The sequence below is a fragment of the Nothoprocta perdicaria genome, unplaced genomic scaffold (assembly GCF_003342845.1).
Source record: "Nothoprocta perdicaria isolate Ctin4 unplaced genomic scaffold, notPer1 scaffold_16, whole genome shotgun sequence".
NCBI classification, from domain to species: domain Eukaryota; kingdom Metazoa; phylum Chordata; class Aves; order Tinamiformes; family Tinamidae; genus Nothoprocta; species Nothoprocta perdicaria.
This window is the reverse complement of record NW_020454760.1, coordinates 1393443-1418249: the sequence shown is the minus strand read 5'-3', so window position 1 is coordinate 1418249 and position 24807 is coordinate 1393443. Positions and strand designations below refer to the sequence as shown.

At 39.5% G+C, this 24807-nt stretch overlaps 1 long non-coding RNA gene across 1 annotated transcript; it reads left to right on the top strand.

The window, feature by feature from the left end:
• The first annotated feature begins 2 nt into the window (after positions 1–2).
• LOC112944118 lies at positions 3–24807 on the top strand. Its single transcript, XR_003248717.1, has 3 exons — positions 3–87; positions 3594–3678; positions 24685–24807. It is a non-coding gene; the product is annotated as an uncharacterized LOC112944118 (long non-coding RNA).

The following is a 24807-nucleotide window of genomic DNA, read 5'->3' as shown; positions in this document are numbered from 1 at the left end:
GACTTGTGTCAAGTTTGGACACCTGAAGAAAGAATGTGGAAGACGAATCTCGTCAGCTCAAAGGAAACAGAACTCTTTGTGCATCAGGTATCTTATTTCATTTTGGGTGCTCACGTGTGCATCATTATCAACTGAAACTTGGATAGTTTTACCCTGCATGTTCATCTGTCCCACAGAAAAATCAAATAATCCTTCCAAGAAAAATCAAATAATCCTAATTGTCTTGTCTGTGTATTAAGTGCTTGACTGTAAAACTTATGCAGTTGCATATTTAATGCCCCAAAGCCATGTGTTGAGTGGAGAATTGTWCTTGTTCTTTGGAAGTCTCTGAGCACTTGTTCATTCTCATTTTTTTTTTTTCTGAAAAAATTGTTTCACAGATAAGTCAATAGATATCCTAAACTGCTTATGAATAAATTTGTACTAAGCAGTGTCAGTAAGCAAGCAGGAGGCTACAGACTTGGCCTATGATGAAATTAATAGCAACGCCTTACTGACAGAAGAGACAGTCAATTATCCCAAATCAGAATGGTTCAAGAAACAGTAGATATAAATTAAGGCATTTTGCTTCTGCATTTGTTTATTTTGTTAAAATGTTTCTCAAAGTTTTCAGCTAATGTTTAAAGTCTCARTGCTTTATACAATTATGCACATATTTACCCATGAAATGTGACTGAGGACAAGAATACACATTACTACAAAGAAAAAATAAATGGTTTGAAGCACCAGTGAAAGCCTACCTTTTCATGGCAGATGAAGGAAAGCAAAAACTCTGTTGTACTCGAGCCAGGTTTTGTTCGTCGAGATCTTTGGCAGCTCGGCTAAGAGCATACATGGGTGTTAATTATATTTTGGATTTAGTTTTGTCATGTTCCACAGGTGAAGTGAAGGTCAGCCCCACTTTGCTTCTCGGTGAAGAGGCGGCTGCCTTCCTGCTGCAGTTGGAAGCACGGCCCTCGCTGCCTCGAGAAGGCACAAGGAGCCTCTCACCAGTAGTGGCTCTTCTGTGGGAACCTCTCTCTCACAGCCAAGCGCAGGAGCTCTGAGCTCTGCAGACACAGTATTTCATCTGCAAAAAGATGCACTCGAGCTACAGGCTTTATTTCCAGGATGGCATAAGATCACAATTTTAATTATCTCACAGTAAAAGGAAAGTTATTTTAAGAAAAGAAAAACRCATCTTTTCATGAGCTGAAAAGTTTCTCAAGTCGTAACTCATGGATTTATTAAATTGTGCCTCCGGATCAGGAGCCATGGCTATGTATCTGCTGGGGGATGGAAGAGAGGACCAATTTTGAACTGGAAATTATCTGAACATTGGTATCAAGTCTATATATTCTCCTGCAGTTTTATTTCAGAACCTGCTGTTATGGGCTAACCAGTTGTGGAAGCTCAAACAAAAACACGTCTGAAACCACATACAGAAGATGACAAGATGACACTGAAGAAGCTGTGTAATGCAGGAGAAGGATCCATAGGTGGAAGGGTCCATCTCACAGTTTCCTCCCAAAGGAAACAGCCCCTGCACCGCTAGAGTATCCAGGCTCTCCGAGCTGGGTGAGCCCGGATAGCGGAACGGCCCAGTTGCTCAGGAGCAGTGTCCCTAGCAGCACAGTGTGACCCACYGGCAACTGGGATTTACCCTGCCCAGCGGGTCACAGCTCCCACAAGTCTTCTACTTGCACTGCAGCTTTTTTCTTTTTGCTTGCAACAAGGGCAAGGCAGGATTGGCTCTCCCTTGCTCCATGCTCCTTCAGCTCATGGGAGCACAAACTCTGGTTCCTCTGCATTAAATATTCAGCTACCCCAACAGACAAAATACATTTTCTTTTTTAGCATGTAAAATTTAACACAAAGTTAGAGCTAGAATATCATCTCTCCTGTGGCTACGGGAGCATGAAGTGGACAGGAATTTCAGTGTTCCTGAATAGCAGTCCTTTGCAGAATGTTGCTATTAAGCTGTGTGCACGTTGTCTCATGGCTTCACATGGCTCCTTGTGAATCATGCATGGCCTTAGTCCTGGCTGGAGGCGTTTCTAGGCTTTGACTGCTCTTCTTGATGAACTCAGCAGAGGAATTCCTGCCTCAGGTTTCTCCATGTGACSCTCAAAGCAGGTTCTTCCAAGACAGCCAGCTCTTGGGCTGCTTTGTCTTGACTCTTGGCTGCTTGGCACTTTTTAGTTCCCTGCTGGCTGCCTCCAGCCCTGCAGTTGGCATTGTGGAAAATGTCAGGAAATATGATCCGAAAATCCATGGAATACAGCAAGCATTCAGAAACTCCAGGGTAGCATTTTCATAGTTCTCTGATTATTACTGCACTTCAAGATATTCTCATTTCACAAATTTAAATTGRTGATGAGTCGATTAAGGGATTTTCCACCACTTGTTGAGCTATTACAAACCACAGGTGTTAGGTAAGTCTGGAAATACAATTCTGACCTGGAATTTTTAATTCTTCATTTATTTGCATACCTCACTTTTCTGAGAAATGAAATAGATGTGATTTTTAATCTCATACACAGAAGAATATTGCATCTTCTTAATTGTAAAGATAAAATTATTTCTGTGATGATAATGAAATAAAGTATACCAGGTAGAGTGGCACAAGAGAAATTACTGGCATTTACAAATTCCATAGCTGTTTTTCTGTCACACAAACTCTGATATGTTTTTCAGGAAAAGCAAAGCACAATACCCCGAGGTAGTCTAATTTCATATCCAAGAAAATAGAAATCTTTTATTTCTGACTACATCAATTTGTGTGCACAAATTGCATTTTTATTACAGCAAAAAAAAGCATAATTTTTTCTTTTAGATTACTGAAAAAGCAGTTGATGTAATTGGACAATTGGTGTAATTGTATATGCAATTGGAGAAATCACTCATGCAAATAAGGTATTATATGCATCTTATGCAACTTCTGTGTGGTTTCAATATGGTTGTGTCTTATTTAGGCATATAATTATATGCGTGCTTTGCATCTAATGTTTTTAGGCAGGGTCCTACATACTTGCTGATTTTAGTAAAAATATTGTTTTCTAAATATAAAGTGTTCTTTATACTGTAAGCAATAAAAATAATGGGTTCACCATAATGTTCAGGGCTGTGAACACATTATTTCTAATAAATTCAACTTTGGTGAATTGTACGTTATGGGGATGGAGTTACATACTTGCTGAAGATAAAAACTCATTTAAGCTCCAGTAATTTCACAGCAATCTACAGTACACAGGATAGTTTGCCAGTTCCTGCCAGTTCCTCAAGCTCTGCAAAGGGAGCTTGACAAGCACTTGTTTAATRTATTTTTAAACTTATTGGTACAAAGGGTAGTATTTTAAAACTTTTTTGACTTTTTTCCCCCCTCACTTTTCTCGTCAACACAATCACATTAGAGCATCATGAGATTTTGTTTATAGTTAAGTAAAATAGTGCATTAGGTAGAATATAGTGCAATATATTGGAGTCAGAAGAGTTGCACTGCTCTGTTTCAGGCTACTAAGGTGTCACGATGGAGCTGTGTACAGTGAGATGATTTTTCTTCATGCTTCAGCAATAGTTCTTTTACTCATTTTCTCTCCATTTTTGTCCCACAGTGACTGCAGTGGCATGTGTTAGCACAGCATTTCAATGACATCAGGATTTTGAGGCAACCGATACATCTAGACCAAGAAAAATGAGGTGAGCACAATTAATTTATTACTTTCATTGACTTCTGCAGTTCTGGGGTAGGAGTACTCAGAAGCTCCATATCAGCTCATGAAGAAGAGCCTTTGAAAATTTTAAGGCAAATAAAATCGCGAATGGAAATATTATTAGTAAAATCTAGTGCCAGTATCAAAATAAAATAAAAATTTTAAACTCTTACAAATGCCATGGCAACACTACCTAGTATTAGAAAGGGCCGAGTAGGTTCCCTGTTTATGTAAGAAATGAAAGTTCTGTTGTTATGAACAGAAGTCTGATTTATGTGATAGAATTTAAAGAAAGCAGAAAGCAAGGCCTAAAACAGAGTGGGGTCATAGCTGTGSTGTATAGGGTTATTAGGGGGGTTGTTAGGGGTTTCATTTGGATGTGGCAGTTTGGCGCAAGCCGGTGAAATAGGAGCAAATGAAAAGTACTTGGGACCCAAGGGTTCAGCCTGGTTTTGGATGTGGTGCAGCTCCAGCGTGGCAGTGTGCGGGGTCTTTAGCCTCACCAACACCTAGCAAAAGTGGGCTCGATGTCAGGCCCAGAAACCACGGCAGTCCCGGTGCTCATCTCTTGATGCCGGCCAGCAGGCTGAGGCGGCTGCCGTTGGGATGGGCCGCAGCTCCCACAYAAGAGTGAGTTCTGCATCACCCACCTCCCTCCTTCCTATCGTGTCCAACGCGGCCAGGCAGGGATCCAGCACAGGACTGAAACTGCCTCCTCTGGGCTTTACTTTCTCTCATGTTTGTATTTCCACCATCCTTTTTGTAGGTCATGTTCACACGAATGCAGTAGTTGGTGTCTTTGAGCCATGCTAACGGTAAAATAAATATGAGGTTAAATCAGAATTTTTTAATTGAAATGGAATCTACGGATTTGCACGTTTGTCCATAAGTCAATAAAAAGTTATTTAYAGTCTCTGTGTAAGATACAGGGAACATTTGCATTAGAGGATGAATTGAGAGTGGTCAAGACATTGTTTTGATATTCAACACAAAGCACATCATCTGTCTCTATTTGTCCTTTGAAAATGTGTCCACAGAGGAATGAAATATAAGGATAATATTTGAAAGCTCTTGCTCTGTTTAGTGTTTGTGTGTTAGCACTATAGTATTTTGTCAAACAAGCACTGAGGCCTTCAGATAACATTTGTATCTTCATATGAAGGATTTGGCTTGGTTGGCCCTACTGAGATATGAAGATACATCTTTTTTTATCAAATCTATATAGAATTTTACGGTTAGTTCTTCAGCTGGTGTATTCTGGTGCCATTCCACAATTGTTGATGGAGCAGCTCTGGTGGGTGTTAGCCTTGGGTCTTGGGGTGACATCCTAATGCAAGGAAAGGCTTTACATTTCCTGTATTTCACCCTCTCCTATCTTGATATCCTGGAATTTTTAMTGTAGCTTAAATCTGTATTCCAGTAGAAACCCAGAGAAACTAAAATCATTTAGTTTGGTTTACATTTCTTCCCAAAGATCTGTGTTGCAGCAGCCCTCACTGCTCACCCGTCCTCACAGGGATCCAAAGCAGCTTCAGATGTGAGATTGGCACCGTTCTGCAAACATGTCCCCTTCGGTGCAGCGCATCTCTGCTGGCAAACTGCTCCCTGGTGATCCTTAACGGCAAGGAAAGATCTATGGAGCAGCAAAGCAGTTCTCTTACTGCAGCCTGCTGATGATCCCAGCCCACGGCCCCATTTAGGCAGTTCCTTCATCTCGCTATTTCTTACACTGGTGCAGAGACGACTATTTGCTGTCTTGTTCCATGTTTCCTTGTATAGGTCTAAGGACTTTGTAACATATGATTAATCCATAGTACAGCATAAGGATAACAAGATTATAATTTGCTGAAATCCACCCTTAACTCATATATCTTGACATTCAGAAGGCAAAACTTTATAACAAAAGAACAGAGAAAGGAGATTTTTGGACTGTTTTTTCTTTTTAAAGAAATTGACTCAATTATTTGTTTCTCTTCAGTGTTTAGAATTTGGTTCAGAAGCTTATGCAAACCTTGCTCAAAATGATTTAGTATTATTCAGTGGAATGAGACTCCTGCAGAGGAAGTTTTTTTAATAAAATGTTCTATTCAGAATATGCCTTCCTATTCCAGTCAGTTCAGAACTGCTGTGGCATGGTAACTACCCCATGTTTCACCTGTCACATCTTTGTTCTTTTCACTGCTGAATGCACAGAGTGAATGAAATGCTGAATAATTTTTTTTTTAATGATTTCACATTTCTAAAAAGGATTCTCAAATGCTCTGTTCTGATCTGCCCTTATCCTAATCAGACTCTTTCTCCTATTTGGAAATAAATAATCTGAGTCACTAGTCAGAAAAATACTTGTGTGTGCACTTTAAGTTGAGAATTTTAATTGAAGGAATAGCATGCATTCACCTGAGGTTAGTGAAATAGTTTTGTGAGAGTAACAGTGCTGCAATGTTTTAGAGGTTGCTGAGGGAGGGCTGTATAACAGAAGGTGTCAGAACCTTGGTTGGTAGCTAGCAATAACCTAGCAAGACTTCAGCACATKTGAGCCCCATACTGCTATAGCAAACACCCTGAGCCTTGGGGCCAGACTGTCCTTTCTCGCACAGTGAACACCATTATCCATGGTTAYCCATAAAATGTTGCATTCTAATTGCAGTATCATGGCTAAAAAGATGGAGGAAAGAAAAGATTTTTACTATGGAATAAAATGTATGGATGTTCTGTTTTTTAAGGTGGTAAGATGAGAACATGTAAACCATTGATGGTAGTTCTTAGAAGTACATAGATGAATTAGAGAGGAGTTTTAGCCAAAAGGCATGAAAGCTCAAAATATACAGACCTGTTTATAACTCAAATGGATAAAATGCACATTTCACAGTAAGTGCAGGTTTTTAAAGAGGAAGGTAATTACAGCCCTAAGCACTTCATGATACACAACGGTGTCCCTGTGCTGCATGAAATGAAGTGCAGTGATTCACTGTGCAGTGCTCGAGCTGCTGCGCAGAATTCCTGCTGGAAACTGAACTCATGTTACAATAAGGTCTATTTGAAAAAAAAAAAAACCCAAAGTTTCTTGTATTAAAACAAATTCCCCATATGGTGGCAGCCTTTAGAAGGAGATGGGTAGAAAGGAAAGGTGGCTTTAGGTTTTGCTTCCCCCTTGGTGAGGATGCCTGGGAGGCCTTGGCACTATGGGCTGAGCCGTGCGTGGGAGGCAGAGGAGAGAAGCTCCACGACTGCGGGGCTGCTTCCCCTCCTCATCTGGGCAGCCCAGCAAAACAGCAGGCTTTTTTAAAGCAGATTTACAGGGGTAGTGATTACATACACTTTGGTATTTCTTATTTCTCAAAATAGGACTGCTGTACTACCCTGAAATGACCTTGTTTCTGCAATACTTTGTCCCCAAGTAATAATAAGGACGCAGATATAAGCTGTAATAAACACTCTGAAAGCGGAGCTAGTATTTGTGGTAGGATCTCCAGCTCCAAGGTCCTGAGGCTTGACTAGCTGGCCCAGTTTGAAGCCTCAGGACCTTGGAAGGGCCTGAACCACCCGAGCAGCCGTTCYGGGAGGCAGCTGCTTGGCTGGCTTTGTCCATGATAGTGTCACTGTCAACTGCCTGCCTTTCACATTTGTTCCGTGCCCTCCTCCACTAGGTCTAAGTCAGGTGAGGAGGGAGCGCGTGCCAGGTAGCCCTTTTCTTGAGGTTGTGGCTGCCGCTGGTTGTGGCTCCTTCCACCAGCTGTGAAAGCAGCTGCCAGAGGGCAGGGCTGGGAGCTGGAGCAGGSGCAGTGCTGCCCCTTGCATCTCCTCTCTGCTCCACACTCTCCCCTGAAGCGACCTCAGCATGGACAGGTGCTAAAGAAGCTGCCTTCCCATGGGAATGGTGAGCCAGGGGTGATGCTGCTGCTGGTGGTGTGGGCTTTCCACCCACGTTTCCTTCATTGGCCCCCCCCAGACCTATTTCTGCTGGGAGACAGATGCTCTAAACTTGCATTTATGGGGCATGTATTCTTTGCAAGCTCTTTGCACTGTGCTTATGCAAATGAAAATCACTCTATTCTGACTAACAGCGATGTGAGTTATAGCCCGCTTATTGTTTTAGAAATAAAGATATTAGTATGCAAATGACTCTGGAAGGTGTTCCTTCTCATTAGAGAATGGAGATCATTTGATAAAAGATGCTGCATGCTGCTTCTGCAGAAAGGCTTAGCAAATTTGTCTTGTCTCAACAGCATCCTAACAACAAGACCGATCGGATAATGTAGAAAAGAAAGCGCAGAAGACAAATGGTTTATGACATTCGGGTTACCTTTCCTGTGCAAGGTGGGCGTGAAATTTTTTATGGTGAGACAAAAAAGATGATGGGCAATTAACTATAAACTCATGCAGCAGGTTTATCATATGCTCAGCTCATCCATCTGTGTCTCAGTCTCCAGTGGACTCATGAGTTTCATCAAGAAAACCATTTTCAAACCAGCAGACCAAAACAGATGATTTTCAACTCCAAACTCCATTGAGCTTTTGTGCTAGCTTTACCTTATTGTAAGATTCACGGATACAGCAYAACACACAGAAAAAGTGTGATCCAAATATTTTTGCACTTGCGGGGTATGATTTTTTAAAATATTTTTCTCATTCAGAGGCCAGGTTTGCAAATACTTACAGGTATATGAATAACTTTTTTTTTCGCTTAAGTTTCATTAAATCCTTTGGATGGTAAACATGCTGTATAACTGCATTTAAATTTCAGCTTCTTGGCTATGATGTTTCTGAAAGAATAGGTTCAGGGAAATAGGAGAGAGAGGAGGAGTTAGAGCACTGCATTAATACTCAGTGGTGCCTGGGTTGCGTGCTCTGCTGCAGACCGTGTGCGTAACCTTGAACGAACCACTTAATCTTAGCTGTATGTGAATTTTGACCTATAAAATCAACACAATTGTATATATTTTTCTGATCTGTTTGTTCCGAAGTAGTTAACATTTAACTGCACTAGTATTGTGCAAACATACATTAATCTTATTGAGAGCTTTTAAGTACTAAGTCAATACAAGTAGGATTTTGCCTTAACTAATTGGTTTGACATAGTGTAGAATCTAAGGAAATGATTCTATGAATTTTTGAGTCTCTTTTCTCTTTTAGGGCTCTAAATCTAACAGCTTCAGAAAATGTATCTGTTTCTTCCCAGTGGATCATACTGGAGACAGAATCAATAACGATAGAGCATTGGGATTAATCAGTTAAATCATCATAGAGCCCTGTGATTGTCTTTTTTCACCTGAGAGTATGGAGGTGCTAAACCGTGGTCCTAGTGGCTTCCAGAGAAGGAAGGAAAAGGGCGCTGGTGGCCTCAGCTCTGCGACACGGCCTCRCTGACGGTGGGGAGTCCAACTTTGCTGTGAAAATTATTTGCCTCAAATGGTTCTCTTTCATACTGCTCTTCTTGGCTTACGTTAAGATGAATATCCTCTGAAGGTAACAAACATAACCCAATTCTTTCATTAATTTGTCAAATACGTGTGATTTTTTTATTGCTTTAGACTGATACTAAACACTGTTGTGGCACCCTTTATGCAACACTATCAGTCTTAAACAAGTCAAATGCTTCCTTTATAATTCATTCCTTCACCTCTCAGCACCACCGAGGAAAGTGAACTGCCGAAGAAAGATATAGGCCTTGTGGTGTTCCCTGACAGTCAATAAATCGGAGTTTTGTCAGACCAAAGAGATGCCATAAAGAGAGCAGATTAAAAGAGATTAGTTCTGCCAAGTGGCCTGAAGAGGGAATTTACTCCTTCCCCTTCATCTGTCAGGCAGAATGAGAAGGATGCACAGGCCGTAGAGGTCAATGGAAATCTTTTTGTTGGTTTTACAGGGCTTAACACTGCAGCCAAGAGGAAAACTGCTGTTTTAGAGAGGAGGGAGAGGAAGGGGTCAAGAGATGCTTGTTTCTGTTTTTCTGTTGGTGCTACATTAGCAAGAAGCCCATTTGATTGATTGATCTTGATCTCTGTCATCACCTATTCATACCTCTCTGGGTGACAATAGTTATTGCTAGCAAAGCAGGTGGCTGTGTAATTGAATTCAAAGGCAAAGTAGTTACTTAAAGGGAAAAAAAAAAAAGGTAGGGGGTGGGGGGCATCGCAGCCCTGCAGAGCAGCACTGTCACCCAGGGATGCAAGTACTGGGATTCACAGCAGCGGGACTGCCAAAAAAGAAAAGTGGAACATGCCCGGGCAAGAGGGATGATTCCTCAGCAGGCTCTGGGTGCCCAAGAGACAGCTACCAATTGCTCAAGAACAAAATAGGGTCAAGCATTCAGAAGTAATGAGAGAAAGGGAGGAGGTTTACAGGGGAAACTGAAGTGGGAGTGGAGGGCATTAAAAATCACTGCAGTTAAAATGCACGTATTAACCAAAAGGACAGGGTTCTTTTAGCCCTTTTGCTCCAGCCAGATGGGTGTAAAGAGACATTACATAGCTGATTCATAGCTTCTGTGAAGATAATGAGTCTTTATTCGCTGTAATGACCAAGCTTGGAGCGTGCCACAAATAATACACCAAACCTGAAACATATTTCTGCATTTATAAATAGTAGTATAAGTCTGTTTGTTTTACAATTTAGCTTTTGTTCTGCAGATGTTACTTCTGAGCCTATTTTTCCCTAGGGCCATTTCCTGTTTTATTTACTTACTGAGGACCTTTTATAGAGAAAACAAGTTCATCTAAAAGCTTATATTTTACGTGATAAAAAGAATGTTTGTTCAGTCACATATGGTCCTAAAGATCAAGCGTTCTGGGCCCATCCGATTCAATGAAGAAAATGAAATGAACAATTAGTAGGGAGAGCACAGCTATAGTAGTAAGATACATGACATTTATTCTTATGTACATCATGCATGCTTAGCAGAACTTTCAAATGGTCTGCCAGAATGTGCTTTAATGTTGAAGTTAATGCTTTTTCATTTGTAAACAATAATAACTACATGTGCAAAAAGACACAAAATRAGATAGGATGTTAATACCTTCTGTGAAAATCTGTCTATACAAATAAATCTTGTAATATAGATTGCAAGCTCAGTGGTGCAGAGATGATATTTTATTTGTACAGCACACTGCACTTTTAACTAAGACGGACGCTCTGGAGCATCAGTGTAGTAAAAGTGGTAGCAGGTGAGCTAAACAGCCCAATCCTTATGAGGAGAAAAGGACCATGTGCGCAGTCACCCTGTTACTGAGGAACTGGACGGGTGCTGCTGTAGCTGTTTGAAGGTCTTCCCAAGTTGCCTTAGACTTTTTCAAAGCATTGATCTTTGTTTAAAATTCAGAATAAYGAAGAGTCCTGTTCGCTGTCACATATTGCAGCCTTTCTGCTGAATTGCAGTACTCGTTTTCTCTCTGTGTTGCTTTCAAATGGATGTTCAAAGCATTGCATGGGTCAGAGAGCTCTCCAGCTTGCAAGGCAGTGATGCCACTCACTAGCACCAATTCACCTAGCACCAATTAAAGTTAATGAAGCTACTCTAAATGAAGATCTGTTTTGGACTAATTTGGTGTAACCTGTTTGGGTTTTGGTCACGTCATCTTCCATGGTAGCCCATGGAAGGGTACTGTTGGACCGTGTGATTGTGCTGGCTATGAGAAAAGTGAAAAGGGAAGAAGTACATGATTTTAGAGCCTTTACTCTGAGACTGAAAGTTGTGAGTTCTCCTTTTTYTTTCTCTTTTGCAGTTAGAGATACTAGGAAATGGACTACAGAGCTATCAGAGGTATCTTTCCTATTTAGACTGTTAACTTTTCAGTGAGGAATAGCTTTAACAACAGTCCTTCCCATTCATACATCTATCCGATGATCCTACAATTAGACTGAAGCACAAATTTCTCCCCACGTGCATTCAGTTCTAAGATCAGAATCAACTTGTATGTACATGTTTCAGTTACAAAATTGATTTTGTTAGGGATATTTTTTCTTAATGAAACGCCTGGGAAAAAATATTGTTTGATTTGTATCTTTTTCCCTCCTTTATGTCTAGTGAATTCAACAAACATCAATTACTTAACTACCACCCATGCTGTTATTAGCTATGAATTCTTTTAAATTAACTATTGCAACTCATATCAAATATACAGAATGCTATTTACAAATTTTGCACATGGGATTCTGGAGAAGATAGTATTTAGATCCTTTCTTACATTTAAGCTTTTAGAAGGTTACAGAAGTATAGCCAGAATATGACTAGCATGAGTAAAGAGGGACAACTAGCCTGTTTAATATTGATGGCAAAAAGTGACAAAAATCCTGAGAATAAGAACAAAAAATATGAAAATTCAGTACTTYAAAATCTGTGTCTTCACAGATTTTAAAATCTTAAAAGCAACCTCCTCCCTGCCTCTTCCTTTGATTTTTTGCTGAAAGACTTTGTTTCAAAAGAAGCCATTCTCAAAAAGAGAGGGAGAGAGAAAGAGAAGGCCGGATAGAAAATTAACACTTAAATGTTCACTGCTGCTCCTGATTGACCCCAGGAGACAGGCAATGTGGAGAGGTATTCCCCTGGAAGCCTAGCTCCAAATATGAGAGGGAAAGGCACTAGAAGAGACAACATTTGTTTTATATCTGTAAAAGCTACTGACTCATCTTGACTGAAGTTTTATGTCTTACTTTGTTTAAATTGATATATTTCTCTGGATCTTTGGGACTGGGAACAAAGGTTACACTTTCTGTTGCCCGATGAGATGCAGCAGCTAGAACACTGCCTCTAATTTGTGTGATATTTAATCAAAAGGAATGAAAACGTCTTCTATTTGTGGCTTTTTTGCTGACTGGTCATCTTGAGGGAAAAAAAAAAAAAAAAAGACGAGCTGACATGCCATTACAGTGGAGATTAATGGTAAATGAAGGCATTAAGATGTAACCTTCTATTATCYAGTTATGATGTGAAGTGGAGCTGAGAATTTTTAAAGCAGTAGGTTAAAAATAATGACTTGCAACTGAAAAGCAGGAAAATATTGTATCAAATTAAAAAAATACAATTGCTACGATATAGCTCAGCAGAAAAACCTTTTGCAAGAGAAAAATGTGGTTTTGAACATGGATGAAGAACCATGGATCTGGTCTTAGGGAAATTTTAGTCATTTTGTGGGTCTGTTTTCTCAGTTGTTTATCTAAATGCGTCCTGGAATCCCTTTTTCTATTGGTGATGCTGTGTATAGCTGATGCTAGTGATGCTGTCTATAAGCTGTTCTACATTATCCATTATCCTCTAAACAGCAAAATGTGGACACAAATAATTGTGGTGCTGTTTTGGGCAGAGTTGCTTTCCTTTTCTACTATTCTGTCTTGCATTAAAGCATCATAAAGATTCTGTCTATGAATTTTATGTAGAGGATGTCTCTGTAGACCATATGATCTAGCACRAGGAGTTATTTGTTTGAAGGAATTTTGGGGTTTGGATATCAAGAGTTTTTCATGTTACCCAGAGGGATGAAAAAGTGGAGAAAGAGAAGAACCCTCACTATAAATTRTTCTTGTTGTTGAAGAAAAATAATCTTTTCTTGCAAGCTTACTGTAGTGTGAAGGCCATTTCTTTACTGGGATTTCTAAGTATTTATGCAATGTGGTTACAAGAACTATTTTCATAAACTATTGATGACCTTATATAAYGCCAAATATCAGAGCAAAATAACTCCATTTGACTTATGAAAAGGGCAGCAATAACAAATTAAGATAATATATTCACAACTGGTCCATTGCAACTTGTACTTATGCAAGAGGATTTTTGAAGATCAAACTTTTAAGGGAGATTTCTTTTAWTTTTTTTGCCTTTTAAGATTATTCTATCTTACCAGAAAGCATTTTGCTGCTTCTCCTACTTGTGCCTGCCAAACGAGCCCTGGCAGCCCTGCGCAGGCTCCTGCGGGTCTGATGCAGGCCAGGTCTGCAGCGGGGATCAATCAGCCACTGGCTGAAGCTCCGGCCAGGCACACGCAGGAAGCCCCACTGAGACTTTCTCCCTGTGCCTCCATCTCTGCTCCCATCTTTGTGCGCCAACGAGGAAAACACACCCCACTTTTCAGGAGCAATGGGCATTTTCCAGGGAAAGACTGCAGCTGGGATAGGTTTTTTCCATGTTTGCTTTGTTTCCTTCGGTGATTTTGTCACTTCACAGAGCACAGAGCTAGAGCTCTGCAGGCTAACCCTGCACGTTTTCATCGGTGTTTCTCTTACAGCCATTGTGAGGGCAACTCATCCAGCTTGAAACCTGCTTGTAGTGAGTGTCATACAATAAATCTATTGTAAATGGAAAAAATATGAATGTACAGTATTTTTACGGTTGCTTGATCAAAAGAGCTTATCCATAACCTATTGCAGAAGAGTTTGCATTGGTTCATGATTAATATATAGGATGTATATATGTCTATTGATATGTCTATTTAGATTTTAAAAAATATCTCCAAAATGCATTGTCAAGCAAGACAAGCTCTTAAATATCAACACAGAACATTTCAACTTTCCTAAAGTGCAACAAAATCTCATGAATAAAAGTACTAGTCTTTTCATACTACAGAAATAGCAAACTTCTGATAAAAATGGGCATAGAARGCAACATGATCTGTGTAAAATACCCCCGAATTATTGCTATTATCATTAATATTATTTCAGAAAGAGCTTTAGTAGTATGTATTTTTATATGCAAATATAAAAATCAGTTACAATCTAAAGAATTTTATTTATTCCATTTCCTCATAAATTCTAGTTTCTTTAAAGGAAATAATAATGCACACATTGCTTTATCTGGTTTTCTAATGTACTGCACCTAAACATACCAGCTACCCACTAGCCAGGCAGTACAGGCCATTATAAACCTTGGTGTGGGAAAGGCAGTGAAATATGTAATGCCAACCCAAATTACATCTATTTATTCTCTGTAATCATTGAGCCCTGATCCAGAAGAGTGACGGTAATCCAGGAATAAATGTGTACCTTTTATACAACATTAACTTACTTTCTTATAGCTTGTCAAACAGCTTTGGGATTTATTATGTGTTTATTGTATGCCTCACCAGTTTCTTTCCAACTAGGGGACTGCATATTTATTTTTACCTTCCACTTTTGAGCATTGCATTTGGCTTAGTGAAGCATATTTGATAATGGATTTTAGCACTGCAAGACTGCAAATTTCTTGCATTTTTTGCAACTAAGGGACATTGGGTAATGTGGTGTAAAAGCAGAGTAACATAAAACTGCCTATCAAAAAAGTTTTCCACTCTATCACAGACAAATGTATTTTCAGAGTGCACCAGAAATCAGGGCTGCAAAATCAAYATTCTAGGAATTTGGACAGTTTCGTGTTTGCTCAACTCAGTTCTCCTAATCTCTGGACAATTTTAGGACACATGCTTGTTCACAACTACTTTATCATGATTCTTCTCAATATTTTACTATTGGTAATATTTATTTATCACATTACCATTTATTTACCATATTATACATATTGTTAATATTTATTATCAGCTAATATAGGTATTATATTAATATACTAATATTATCTATATTCCAGATGGCTGGAAATTATGTTAAGATAGAAAGTATTAACCACTTAAGCTAGAAAGTGTTTATGGAATAATTATTTTTTGATGCATTGTTGATTTATCAAGAGCTAAGATTGTTTCCATATGATTTGTTCTTTTTCCAAATTAATACTGTATGCTGAACTTGATATGCCTAGAAATGAAATGGAGCCCTGTCAAAGACTTGTTAACTGATACTTCTTTTAGATAATAGCTTAGGTGTCTGCTGTTAGTACTGTAATCACAATTATACTACATAAACAAGCATCTGTTGTGCTTTCCAAGTACAATAAACTGGAAATGCACTTATATTTCTATTGATTCATTATAATTTGTGTACATCTAGCCAAACACGTTCAAATCTAAATAACATTATCACTTTAAAGTTTTTTTTATTTCCTAATAAAAATCCTGTTCTGAGCATTGCCCCAGCTTTGCCCTCTGTGTGTTCCTGAGCAGGAGCTGTAGGAAGTTTCCTAAAGCAGCCAGGTTGCCAACATCAGCCCATCCATCAACCAGCTGTGCAACCAGCTGGAGTTCCTTAGGCTTCCTCTTTGTTTGTTTGTTTTTTCTTAACTTTTATCCCTTTATTGTTGGCTTGCTCTGTTCTTGCAAACCAAAGTTTAATGCTGGCTTCTGAAAAATTTACTGGTGTAGTCGGTCGTTTATATGAAAGAATCAGATGAAGCATTTTCCTTGCATAAGTTACTGTGAAGGCGGACATATGCTATGTGTGAATAAGGTCCTCAAGTAAGTGTTAAATAGAAAATCAGTATAATATGTATATTACCATCCTTCGTACTATTGATCCAGATAGATATACCTGGGGATTTTAGCTCACTTGTGGTTGTCATAAAGTGCAATGATTGAATAATACTATTTCTCATCAATTTTTAAAAAAATTAATTCTGGATCAAACTTTGCTGTTTCTTGATGGTACCAGCTTTCACTAAGGAGAAGAGGTTGGAAATATTTTCATAGCAATTTTGGATTAAAATTAGAATAATGATTATCAAGAGAGAAGAGTATGATGTGTCATTGTGATGTGTCATCTCAGTGATAAAACGCTTATCTCATTATATGTGTCACATTTCTTGGAGTAGTCATCTTTTRTTGGCCATATTTAATTCAAGACAGATTGAAGGCTTTAAATAAAATACATTGATTCTTCTTTTGGAATCTTTAGGGATTCTGAATCACAATTTGTAGCTCTGCCACATCTTAAAAGCATGCCAGAAAGTCTGAAAATAGGTTTTGGAATGTGCCAGAGCCTCTGAGAATAGTGTTGGATCATCTGAAGGACTTCTCTAGCAAGGCTGCTGCAACCGTGCGTGTGGGCAGAGAAGAGGGTCTCCAGGAAAATGCGAGTGGGGCTTTGGAAGGAATAGGGCATTGCTTGCCTTCAATGCACAATAATCACAAGTGCGTGGCGGGAGTAGTGGTTTGGCAGTGTGTGATTTGGCTCGTACAGACCTTGGGCTTAGTTGAAGAAAGTATTTCATATCTTCTAGCAGAGGTTGTGCAGAGATGTCAGGTGCCCTTGGAGTGAATAGACATACAAGTTCTCAGCTTTTTCTGGGTATATTTAGCATGCAAAATTAGACAGCATGCGAAGTAAACCAAAAACTCAGTTGAAAATGATGCCAAGTCATTATGTGAACTCTGATGTGGGTGTGGKTTTTTTTTCTTTTTTTTTTWATAGTCCTTCTGTAGAAGATTGTGTTAATCCAGTTGTTTTGTGATTTGTTCCTGTTCCCTTCAAATAGAGAAAAAGCAAAAATGTGTTCTCTGTTAAGTAAATCTGTTCACTTGCAGAATCAAATACGTATATATATATTATACATAACTAGTATTTATAGGCTTTGTTCATTCTTTTTGTTAGTAAGTCTGTATATTTTTGCATTTGTTAGTTGTGAGGACACGGTCATATCTGCTTTGATTTCCTTATATCTTTGCGTGCTGTAATATCTGATGATGAATATTCTGGAGCATCTTGTTAGTGGTTATTGAATTACTGTATATTTGATGGTTCTGACATAGCAAATAATCTTCCCCTCCTTCCCATGCCCCAGCAGGCACAGGATTTAGGCTTGCTGACACACAACAAGCCTATTCCCCTCTCCTTATATGAAGCCCAGCCCAGTTCTGCAAAGCAGAGACTTTCTGATGGTACAGACAAACTTAAATAAACACTCAGGCAAGCTTATCTAAATGAAAACCCAACTTCCAAACTCTTTGGAATCTTTCCTATCACCACCGCAAAAGCCCATACTTAAGAAAGAAAATGAAATGTTTCAGTTTTCAATTTAAAAAAGGTACAGTTATTTCAGTTCTGAAAAATTAGATGTTAGATTATTACAAACTGCTTCTACATCTGAACATGGCCTACTGCACAATTCCACACTTGATTCAAACAAAAACTCTTTCTGGCAGAGAATGRTAGAAATGTCAATAAAGACATGAATTCTCAGATTCCCATTTTCTGTGGAAATGCTCACCGTTGTCCTCTTTCCTATGAAGGACAGCAGCAGCACAGCAGAGTCCCGAATGGTTAGGTTAAGCCTGTGTGGGGAGAGGAGCAAACTCTACTCTTACATACAAAGATAGCTCGATTTAGCACGGTGTAGATCTTGGAAGGATGTCCCTGGGAGCTGTGATGGCCTCGGCAGGCCCTGCAGCCTTGCCCGATGCTTGGCTGGGAGCAGCGCAATGGGACCCGAGGCAGGAGCCGCAGCAGCAGCACAGAAGCGACACCCAGGGCTCACCCTGTTCTCACGTATTCGGCGAGGGGCTCTGAGGTGGCCGCTGCTACTGAGGAACAAGCTAGCAGGCTCTAGCAGGGTGACCTATAGAGGTGTTGTGTCGGGGCTTAGCAGTCGTCAGAACCAGAAATTTAATGATAAGAATTGTGAGGATGGAAAGAGAAGCCAGAAGAAGCAAGAGCCCCCCGTGGTGAACGCAGTGTGCCCATGCCTTTGAAAGCTGCCTGGGCTTCTAATCCCTTCCCCTCAGAAAGGATTCCAAGAAATCCCTCAGAAAGGTTCAGAGAACAGTAAAAAGGATGAACAAAATGGAATAGCTTAAGTACAATGAAAGATTAAATATACTTAGGCAGGAATTAGAGACGGCCAAGAGAGGATAGGAGTCTGAGCACRAGCTGCTCTCCCTGGACGAGCAGTTGTGGCCATGGCAGCCTGTAGTGCGTGAACCCTTGCCCTGAGCAAGGCAGTATCATAGCCCTGAAATGTGAAACCTCCACGTGAGGACAGCGTGCGCTCCTCTACTTGTGTGCCAGATTAACAGTAGCTACATAAGCCTAACAGCCATCCTGTGCCTGAAAAGATTAATTACATATTAGGTTGTCAGTTAAAAAATATGCCAGTTGATATGTTGTTATCTTTTGGACAGGCACAGCTCATACTAGGGAAGTAATTACAAGAGTATATTTTTTTAATGTGAATCAAAGCTATGTTCTGTTCAGACATGTCTGTAGCATAAATTGGAAATCAAACAGCGGACAAGTTTTTTACATCTCTTCTGAAAGTCTCCAGGCTTAATTTAGTCAACATTGTGAATTAATTTTCCTATTAAATGGGTGCTTGCTTAAAATGTAGAGGGGAATTTTTTTCACTGATAAGATTGTTCTGTGAACCGTTCCTAATGAGTTGCTATGTCATTCCCTTATGCTTTCTATTTGTCTTGCCTAGATTGCTTTAGTTTTAAGTATTCTAGTCTTTTACTGCCTGTTAAGAACTTAGGTTTGCAGGGGTTTTGTTTGYTTGCTTGTTCTTTTTTTGTTCTTTTTTAATTGGGAGCATCTTCAAAGCAAGTCTTAAAAGCTGTTGAAAACAAAAACATTTTATTTATTTTAATTGTCTTTTATTCAGGTGACTGGATGATAAAAATATATGTTATTTTGACATCCTTTTCCTATTTCTTCAAGATTTCTCACCCAAATTTCATTTTCAATGCTTGTCTTTTCTTGTATTCTCTGAACATTTTTCTTATCCCAGAGAACACACTTCCAGTTTGCAGGGATTTCGGAGACCTGGTCGCTGTAGCATTCTTTATAGCTCTGGCTGTACAGATGCTTAAAAACATACGGCTTAAATCCATAGAGCACTTCCCCTGAACACAATGCACTGCTTTGCTGGAGATCTCTCTTGTTTTTCCAGCACACAATGCAGTTCAACAGGGCTTTTGCCAAGGTAGCAATGATCTAAAAATAACCATATTTCTGGTAAGTTTTGTTATACTGACAAATGCTTATACTGCAAACTTGGCTTGCTCATATCAAAACCTTATTTCTTTGGTTATACTGAGGTGGCTGGAGCGCTCCCATCTCCACTCTCTGCAGCTGTGCTGGGCTCACAGGCAGTGCCTTTGTAGCTGACAGCTTCTACTCACAAAATGCCTTTGTACTATGACATGACAAACGTGGACATGGATCAATGCCTCGGTGTTATAAATGCGTTGCGTGTTTTTTTGCTTGTTTCTGTAGTTTCATCTAAGTATTGTTTTCAATGGCAGGTCAGGCTTGTTTGCAGAAGATGTAAATGAACCAAGCGATTGATCCGAGGGCGAGTGGGTGCGGATGTTGAGCCCGATGTAAATGAACCAAGCGATTGATCCGAGGGCGAGTGGGTGCGGATGTTGAGCCTGATGTAAATGAACCAAGGGATTGATCCGAGGGCGAGTGGGTGCAGATGTTCAGCCCTGCAGCGCTGGGGCAGGAGGAGGCCCTGGGCAGGCAGTGGCTGCCGCGGCCCGGCCACCAGCGCAGGCCCCAGCGCAGGCCCCAGCGCAGGCCCCAGCACCTCCCGCCAGCGAGGCAGGGAAACGGCCACCTGGTGTGGAAAACACTGGTAACTTCCGAATGACTGCTTTTCATGGCATCGTTAAGAAAAGTGAGGAGGTGAGCACCGAGGAGATACTCTTTCAAAATAAAAGAGTTGTTTAAAAATGTTTCAGGCCAGAACATGGCTATTATTTTCAAGATGACTCCCCAGGGCTTGCACAGCTTAAACCTTAAACTTTGAAAATACTTCCAGTATTTTCAGAGAACTTTATTGAATTAGAAAAACTGCTCAAGCAAGAGCTGGTTTCTTCCTTGGAGTAGCTTGTACCTGTGCTAGTCTGTACTCCGAGGAATGGAGAACTTTCACAAGCCAGTGATTCTACTTCTTTTTCTTTTTATACTATGAAATATCCCAATATTCTGTAATAGTGTCATACCTATATTTCCATACTTCAAATCCACTCTTCCGTCCCCATTACACTTTAWGCAGTTTGAAGTCAAGGGTTTTAGAGTGCATGCTCACGAGGCAGCTGTCTGCCGGTAACTTGTGAATAAAGTAGCATTCAGACATCCATTAGGAAAAAAATTATTCAAACAGTGCAAACTTTATGCTGTAAAGTATTATAATGCCCTGTGCATAATGTACATTTTCTTTACATTTTACGTTATCTGTTTCACATCATAGCACATTTATCCCTAGTTTTCTTTCCTTCTAGCTTAATGAGAATCTCAGTTCTTGAAAGTGCAGTTCTGTCCTTTGTGTCTAATCTGTGCCCTCTATTTCGCTCCCCCTCTTGGAGATAAAACTGCATTTTGCTGCTGTTGCAGTTCCAGGTGAATTTGATCAAGATAGAGGAACTGACTCATCACCTTTCCTTGAATCTTCTGGACTCTACTGGCTTGTGTGCCCTAGAGGAGTCAGGATCAGCACTGTATGGCGTCTACTTGCATTGCTAAGAGAGAATGGGCTTTTATTGTTGTTTTCAAATGCTGTGCATCAAAACTCTTTGGAGCCTGTYGCTATTCATTTTATCTTCTGTAAATGAAGAAGCAGAAAAAGCTAAGCTGATATGTCTGGGCAGTTGAGAAAGACTATTTAAGAGGGGAAGTTTCAAAAAGTGTGGTGCTTGCCCCGGTACACTGTGCAGCCATATGCCAATACGTTGCTCTTTAAAGGGAATTGTCCTGGTACTTGCATTTAATTTTCCATCCCATCTAATGCTAGATGCTTTTACATGAGTTGCCGTATGTGCCATTTTTGCTCTGACATAATAGGGCCCTTAACTCCAGCTTAATAACTTGCCTCGTAACTGAGTTTGGATAGACAATACATTTCTAAAGGGCATTCAGTCACAGTAGGACAGCATGAGTTTAAAAAGAGATATTAACCTTTAGGAAGTGATGCTTTAACAAACCCAGCCACTTATTTGAGAGGAAGAATCAAAACGCTGCGGCCATTTGCAAGGGGCAGTAGCAGAGGTCAGCATGGCTGTGGAGGACTATGAAGCTGACTTTTTGCAGCGATTGTTTCCCCGCAGGTATCATATAAGCTCCTCTGGWTGTTTGTAAACAATGCACTTTGCTTCTTATTTGCAGCATCAACTTAGTGGCTATTGTTTCCTTGGAGCCTCATCAGCACATTTTCTTGTGGTCATTAGAGAAGTTTGGAAGGGAAGAGCTTTTTACAAAGGAGCACAGAAATGTTTTGTATGCTGTTTCCATCCCTAATGACTCAGGGAGGCTAAATCTTTTCTGTGGCTTGCAGTGAGATTTCACTGCAGAGAAGAGGTGCTTTGGGTTTGTAGCATATTTAGACATCATATCTGTTTTTGCTGCAGATGAAAAGACTTCTGAATAACTTTTGCTGTGCTTTCTAGCAATGCTTTGGCCATTCATTTCTCTTCAGCACAGTATTTGTTTGTTTTGGGGATGGAGTGAGGAGGAAAAAAGAAGATATAAGAGGCTCAGGCAGGACTGGTGAGACAGTCCTCACATGTCAGTGGCACTCGCAGCCCTGCATGGGCAGCCCAGGGGCTGCACTTTAACTTTGCACTCTCTGGTGCCAGAAGGTAACTACAAAATTTTTGTATTTTGCAACTGGTTCAAGTTCTGGTCCATCTTAACTAGTGTGCTTAAATTCAAAGAGCTGGAAATCAATCTTTAGCAGGTGGTCCAGGCTTGGGGCTTTTATCTGCTCTGCAGGTGGCTGTGTGGCTCCCTGCAGTGGTCAGTGCACCTGCCCTGGCACAACAGTCAGTTCGTGTCTTTTGCTTCTTTTTCTTTAAGCCTTGTATCCTCTCTTCTGGTTTTATAAATCACTGTTTTCTATTTAAATACTGCATTTTGGCAAGGTGGGCTAGAGGAGCTGTTCTGTAATATAAATTTAAGCTGTCCTCAGACAAAAAGAGTAATCCATGAACAGACAGAAATTTTAAGTGTTTCATACACTCTAGGATTTTTAACTCTTCTGTGTTACAGTGCCATTTCTTCTAGTGAATAATTTTGAACACTTTGCATGTTTTGTTGAAATTCAACAATTCCTCCTTGTTTTCACATGGTAGATAGACGAAAATCACTTTCAACTTTTGATTTGTCCTTTCTAACTCACCAGCTTTCACATTTGAATTGTGTTCCCATTCTAATGGAAACAGTTGTAAGTTTCTTATAGCTCCATAATGGATATGTGTAAGTTCTATCTATCATAGAATGATATAAAATTCAGAAGAACATGAACTTAATGTTTACACAGAGTTAGAGCTGTAATGCATCTCAAAGTTAAAATATAATGAAAAGGGATAGGAAGAATAAGACAGAAGAGAATCAGAAGAATAGTGGGAATATAATTTTAGTTATACGATCTTATTTAAACATGCAGTAAGATTTTTGTGGAGGAATGCTGGAACAGTCAGCACTGTTCTAGCTACAGTACTAAAGGTGCTACAGAAATGCCCTTCTCCTCCCATTCTCTTTCTCTCCTTTCTGGAACATGTTCTCGATCAGCATCACAACATTTACTGGCCGCATTGAGGCAATGATTACAGGTCATACTGGGACACATTTCTTTAAACAGCTCCTGAAGTAGAAGGACAAAGTCCTTATTCTGAATAGAGCACAATCTAATTTTAATCATGATGTGATAAGATGGGAGGTGACAATCTGATTTTGAAAAAGGGGTGAGGTGAAGAAGGACAAGAGCACATCCAGAAGAGCCGTCTGGGTTCCAGGCCACAGTGTTTCCTTCCCAGTGCAGAAAACAAAGTGCTTTATGCAAGCATTCAGGAGAGCACATTTATAATTACCTTTTCCTGAATATTAGTGTTAGTGAAGCTTTGTTTACTGGTAAAAAGAAAGTGTGAACAGTATGTGTCTGAGTGTGCAATATTTAACTGGCTTGGGTACGATGAAAAACCACTGTGGGTGACTTGGCGGCTTTAAATGCCATCTATGATAGTATTGAAATTGAAATCCTTAAACACGCTTTCAATAAATCTCTGCACCAGAATAAGTATGAACTGATCCAAGGTTTCCCTATGAACTTTCAAACCATCTTTGCAAAAATAATTTATGTTTGTGCAGCTTTGAGCAAGGATTTAGTTTACAGTTGACCTTCTTTTGCATTTGCTATCAGAAATGCRTGGTGCRTACCTGGCTTCAGTGCAAAGTATTATGAAACACAATGAGTGAAGATTTAATGGGATTATATGGACTGTCTTATGTTGTCTTGTTCAAAAGATTAGAATCTGCAGCTTCTGGCAATCAAAATGCAAGGAAATGTTTGCCCAGAGCATTATTACTGAAGCCATTTCATCTTCCAGGTATTTCAATGGAGTTTATTTTGTTAAGGCAGAATTGGAAATTACAGTTTATTTTCCCTATTGTATTAAATATTTTTATAGGTATATATTTGATTCTTAGCTCAACATTTTTGGTCTCAGCTGTGCCTCCTCAGGGTTTGAAGCCTTTGATGTCTTTAGACATTATACATTTTGCAGAGACTTTCTCTTTCAGGAAAATTTCTGCTGACATATATCTATATATGTATGCTGTCAAAATATTACGTGCTATTCTCAATTATTTGGTAGCGATGGGAAAAACACCTGCTTTCTAAGAGTATTTCATCCATTCAATTATCTGCAAGAGGTCTTTTGGAGATATATTATTTAAAATTGTAATGACAACTTGACGTAAAAGCTAGGTAATTTTTGATTCCTCTTGTTCCATTCCTTGACGTTAGCAATCTTGTTCCGTATTCTATTTAATCATGTGCAAATGACTTTCACACTCTGAAGCAAATTTGTGCTGTTCTTCATCCATTATATCTGTGTACTGTTTGATATGCAAAATCTTTTTGGATTCACTGTGCAGCAAATGGTGATTTTTAATTATAAATATATTTAAAATATTCAGAAAGATAACTTGTCATGGGGAAAGAAAGAGCAGGAATGTGAAATATATGTCCAGAAATCACCGTGCTTTTATATGCTTGAYTGTTTTTTAGAAAATTTCTTGATATGATAATGTTTTGAAGGGCATTTTCAATATTTTGAAAATTGCGGGACATTGAAATTAAAACGTAAATTTGTCATGTGTCTTCCTGTCTAATTAGTTACCTAAACTCATTATTTTCCAAAATTAGTCTGCAGTATTATCAGCCACTGCATTTTGTGAAGAAGCAAGAACAACTGAATAATATAGAAGCAGGTAAAAGCAGCTCCTGCTGGCTCGCACGAATGGAGAGGCCTCTCTGACTTCTGGTGAC